The following is a 6,090-nucleotide window of genomic DNA, read 5'->3' on the forward strand; positions in this document are numbered from 1 at the left end:
ATATTCTTCACATAAATCACCACTCTTATTGCTAATATTAATGAGTTTTTCTGCGGAGAGGTGAGTGACCTAACTGTCAATGTCAAACCTTGAAGGAAGTAGTTCGATCAGATTTATCTGCCTAAAGAGCTGATGTCAGATCTTTTGTTTGACTCCCTTGTACTCCTTCATCTCATAGATTAAGTTGACACATGTTGGCCCTTGTTCTCATTCCCCAAAGAACCATCCTGCCTGTCTATAAATTCTTGGTAGGAAATCCAAAAGGTGTAAACCCAAAGGAGCAGTTGTGGTCCATTGTATACTGTCCTACCAAGCATGAAAAATGAAATTTATTGCTAGATAAAGAGCTCCTAGGTTGTCGCACTGCAGTATTAGTGTTTTGTTAGGTGAGAACCCCAGCTCTTTTAAAAGTGTTTGGACCCAAAGAAATTTGGGCAACCTCCAACATTAATAGATAATGTGTCAATTTGAGAGATAGAGATTGTTTTAGCATTTCAAAAGATTATACCATCTCTTCCTTGATACAGTTGCTTGTCATCTAATTGAGATCCATCCATAATGATGTGATTTGTTGCCCCAATGTCTGGGTAGCATTGTCTTTGCTTCATCCATAGTTATGGCTGAAAAGGCCTGAGAAATGTCTCAACAGGATCTTACAGTATACCCTTTTCATCCACAATATTGGAGAGTAACCATGGACTTTTAGTTCCCTATGTTTGCTGCTTCTTTCTTGGTCAAAACAGTGAGGTCCTGCTTGGACAATTTTGGTTTTAAAATCAATTACCTCCATGGCCTCCATGGTATCCATCTCTTCCACATCACCACAAGGTGACAATTGTGATTTAAGATTTTCTTTTGTTTCCAATCATTTAGGCTTCATCATCTCAACTCTCTTATCTTGATTCTGATGGAGGTCATATAGATTTAGAAGGTAAGTCTCTTGATTGTTGAGATAGTGGTTGTGAATGTGTTCAGACTCATATTTATTTGTGAGTTTATTGAGAGCAACCTGAAACAAATCCGAGATTGAAACTGGCTGACCGACTGCAACAAGAGTGTTAGAGAGAGATTTTATGCTCTCAAGATATCCCACCATATTCATTGCCTCTTTCTTAAAGAAATTGAACTTCTTTCTTAGCAACATAACTCTTAATGGTGATTGCAAATCATAAGAACAATTGAGATCTATCCATGCCTCTCTTGCAATCTGCATATGGAGTATTGGTCCAAGCACTTGGTCACAGCTGCCACGATCCGAATGAGAGCCAGTTGGTCCGATCAAACCCAAGTTTGACAGTTGACACTCATTGTTTCAACTTGGCAGTGCAAGAATATCTACATATGTCATCAGTTCATGTGAGTGCATGACATTAGATCTGCCCGTTCTAGATAAGAAAGTTGTGTTTGTCCAACTTGATTTATACCAAGCTGACTGCAGCATTCCACTGAGCAGTATGAGATGCCATGACAACTCAAGGCAACCATAGACAATGATAGAAAAAAGAGATGACAATGGTGGACAAACACACTCCAAGAGCCTATGGCTCCGAGGCCATGACAAATCGATGAGAACAAAATGAAAAGAATCTCAGCTGCATTAACACACCACATAGTGAGTGAATTGAATTTAACCGAATCTCATTATTTAGTTACAAATTTCATTATATAGTCTATTACAAGATCAGGATATTCGTACAAAGCAAGTCATACAAATTTTGAAATTCAATTTTGAGTTTCCTTAAGTTACTCTTGAGCTATCATTGGCAGCTCTTGAAGTAGGTGGCATGAGATAAAGATTACCATCCTCAACATAGTTGGTTCTTTGAAATAATAACCGTCATATATTCTATTCCTATATCAATCGTGGAAAGCTTGCACTGTGTTCCAGTTGCCAAACAACCCAATAAGTTTTCTCTAAATTAAAGAAAAAATCAAGGGGCCAACCTGCATATTATGGTTTAACACACCCCTCTCTCCTTCTGACATGCAGTTGTAGGACCCTAACTAGTGAGTCCCCCTGGGCTGTGTGTCCCCTATTAAACCATATCAAATAAACTGCTCTGAAAACTAAAGGGCAGATTTGAAAAATATCAAAATATTAGCTAGTCATATATATGGCCATGTAAATTAATTAATTACTTGAATGGCCTACGAACTTAGGGCTTTTTCACTTTATTCTGAAGTATATTGTCCCCTAACCTGGCCTATTAGACAAATATTTGGGCCAAGCGAAGCTTGGGTCCTAATGGGAAGGTTGGTGGATTGGTGGACCCAAGCCCAGTTCAATGGTCAATCTGCAACATATATATACATATGTTCTTTCTTTGATCCCTTTCTCATCTACTTTTTTTTCCCTCTTTCTCTTCCTTTGTTTTCAATTTTTTTCAGCATCATTTCTACCCTAAAATGGTGTATCCAAGAAATTAAGAAAAAAAAAATTGAAAACCTACTCTCTCTTTCTCTCTCTCTCTCTATATATATATATAAATATAAATAAATAAATAAATAAATAAATAAATAAATATATATATATATATATATATATATATATATTCAAATCTGCCTAATGTTGGACAATTGGAAACAACTCTCTATCTTATTAAATGCTTCGTTCGTTGAAGAGATAAATAAAATAAAATTGTCGTTATGTTAGTAGTGGAACAGAAAAATTGGCTGGAGGGGCACTCGTTTAAAAATAGGATTGGAGGATATATATATATATATATATATATATATATATATATATATATATATATATAACCTGGACCATGACTCTGTTTATTTTTTTGTCAAATGGACAGCCAATCATAGCCGTCCGATCTCAAGATAGGCCGACTTTAGTGCTGTCCTTTTTTTCATTTTTTCCTCCTTTCTCTCTCACCGATCCCTCCCTCCCCTCACCAACTCTCCTTCCCTCCCTTCCTTCCTCACCTCCCTTCCGCAACCCCTTCAATTTCCTCCAACACAGCGATCCTCATTGCCCTTCTATGATGCCGGCAAGCTCGTCAGTGCCCTTCCCCAATAGCAGCAGGCCCATTGGTGTCAAGGTTGGGCACCAGCCACCTTCCTTTCTTCCCCAACTCCACCCTCGTTTAACAACAGATGGGTGGAAAAGTCCACCCATATTTGCCACTGCCACCCAGCACCTCACTGGCGGGCTCACAGGACTCGGTGGAGCCCCGATAGGCCCACTGGTGAGGTGCTGGGTAGCAGCGGCAAAGATGAGTGGAGTATTCCATCCATTCCTCCCTTCATCCTTCCCTCTCACCAGTTCTACCATCAACTGGGTGGCCTTCTGCAGTATCTTCCAATGCCTGCAGCTCCCCGGGCCTCTGCGTCCCAGTAAAGGCTCACTGGCATTGTTCCGCCATCAGCTGCTGCTGGTGATGGTTGATTTGGTGAGAAGGAGGGAGAGGAAGGGAGAGAGTTGTGCAAGGGAGGGAGGGGTCAACGAGAGAGATGGAAAAAAATGGACAGCTTGAGAGCCATCTGATCTTTACATCGGGCAGCTCTGATTAGGTATCCATTAAACAAAAATGGACAAAAGTCAATGATTTAGAGTGAGTATATATATATATGTATATATATAAACACATTTTATCTAAAATAAAGAGCAATGTCAGAGAAAGCAACTAGCAATGTTGTCATTTAGGTGTCTTTGCAGACTGGCTTTTGTGATATCAAAGATGGATTCGCACATCCTTTTATAGATGCCATAGAAATTCATGGTTCATGACATTGATAGTGACCACCAAAGAAACTAAGGCAAAAGAACACATAATTTTACACGTGTCGAAGATCAAATTCATGATAAATTTCCCTTCTTTGAATGACTTGCACTCGTGGAAATATGATTGTGAGGGAGCTTCACTTTAGCATGCTTCTCATGGAAACTTTTCAACTGGATTTTGAGGGAGAAAGCCCAATGGAATGACAATAGGTGATAGTTTATATATATTTTATATTCAATACTAAGGCTAAAAGATTATTCCTCTATAGTTTTCCCCTAAGTAATTATGAGGTTGCATTTGATAACCTTGGATCTGAGATCCTGAGGCCAGATCTCCTCATCAGGTCCTTAGTTTAACAAAGAATGAATCTCAAATTTGTGGATTTCTAATAATGAAAAAGGCTGAAAACTACGGATTTGAGATTGGACATGGGTGGGAGGTTTTGGGGTTTTGGAACGTGTTCTCCGATCTCTAGGGTGGATCTCTCATCTATGTGAAAGCACTAGCAGGAGATCTCCTACAGTCTGCCTTTGGATGGTGGGTGGGAGAGAGAGAGAGAGTTGGCTGAAAGAAACCTTCAGTCGATGCAGGAGAGAAGGAGAATATTTTATTCCACATTTCAAAGCCAATTGAAGGTTGGAAAAAAGCACATTCTAGCACTAGACAGCAATCCCAAAACGTCTATAGTATGGTACAAGGCAATGCAAAACTTAGTACCTACCGAACCCAATCACAAAACTCAAAAATGTTATGCCTTATTAAGACCTAAGCAAAAAACATCTGCAAACCCATTGGTACCCAAACATACAACTTATAGGGTTAATCAACTAAATCACGACCACCATCACCCAATCGTTGTGGCGGCACCAATCGTTAGAGATAACAAATAAGCAAGTTGAGGGTTTCGACTAGCAACACCCTCATTCAACAAAGGCAGGGGGAAGAGAGAGTGTGTATTTGTGTGTGAGAGAGAGGAAAAGGTTGGCTCAACAGAAAAACCCTCATTTGTGAAGCATGTAAAAGAGAGAGTCAAGCACAATACATGATATGAGTGGAGGGAGTGTCAAGGAAATCTCAAATCCAGATGAGGCGCATCATGATCCAGACCATAACAAAAGCCATAATTGTGGAGATTCTATGAATTGTATCTAGCAGCAATCAAAAGACATAGACAAGAATAATACTGACGTTGGAATATCAAGAATTCAAAATAACTCATAAGGAAGGTAGACAACAGAATCAGTGAGAGAGTCATGGACATAATAATGGAAACAGTTTTGAAATTTTTAACTGTTGTAATCAAATGTCCATCGTTTGTGTAATCAAGATCTATATATAAAATTACATTCTCTCTTCCATTTGTAAGAGAGAGAGAGAGAGAGAGAAATCTTTAGAGGGCATAGATGATTAAATAACCAAACCTCTTACATCATGTGCTTTTGTTGCCTTTTATTTCTTCCATTAACATGGTATTAGAGCCATTTTCCTCAAGGAGAATTTTTCTGATTTTGTGTTTGTTGCACCTCTACTGCTATTTCATTTTGGCCTTTCATCATTGTTAGGCGCTTCTATTTGAGGTATATTCCCTTGCTTCAAGCTATATGGCGTCTTCATCAAGCCCATCATCCCTTGCTAATGGTAACAGTCAAACCACATAGATAAGTTTTCTGTTCCCCTTACTGCCAGCTCCAACTAGCTTACAATATTTTCTTAATGTTAAGCTCACCTCTAAGAACTATCTCTTGTGGAGAGCTAGCTATACCGTTGCTCGTCTCATATGATTTTTATGGTCTTCTTGATGGAACTAAGCCTTGTCCTCCCAAATGTATTGGAGAAAACAACACTTGGTCCATTCATCCTGAATTTTTCAATTGGGTTCTAAATCAGCTATTGCTTAGTTGGCTTATTTCATCTCTGGCAAAACCTGTTCATACTCAAATAGTTGGGTTGAAATTTTACATGAAGTATGGTGTGCTTTGAAAAGCATTTATTCTGCCCACTCTCGGGAAAAAGTTCTTCAGTTAAAAGAACAATTGTCTACTCTCAATAAAGGCCCACAAACAATCGATAAACTTTTTCAAAGTGTTATGACAATAAATCACCAATTGTTTATGGCATCAAAGATGGTTAGCAAAGAAGATCTTGTCCTTCACATTCTTAAAGCATTGCTGCAATAATATGCAGTTTTTAAGACCTCTGTTACCACTAGAGCAGATCCTATTTCTTTGATAGCATTGCATGCTTTAGTTCTTACACAAGAATGTCAATTAGTTGATATGAAAAAAGAGGAATCTCTTACCGATCCTATCTTGAACTATGCTAATAAGAATGGTGCAGAAAATTTCAATTCTTCTAAAGG

This window comes from Nymphaea colorata, chromosome 2, assembly GCF_008831285.2.
Source record: "Nymphaea colorata isolate Beijing-Zhang1983 chromosome 2, ASM883128v2, whole genome shotgun sequence".
Taxonomy (NCBI): domain Eukaryota; kingdom Viridiplantae; phylum Streptophyta; class Magnoliopsida; order Nymphaeales; family Nymphaeaceae; genus Nymphaea; species Nymphaea colorata.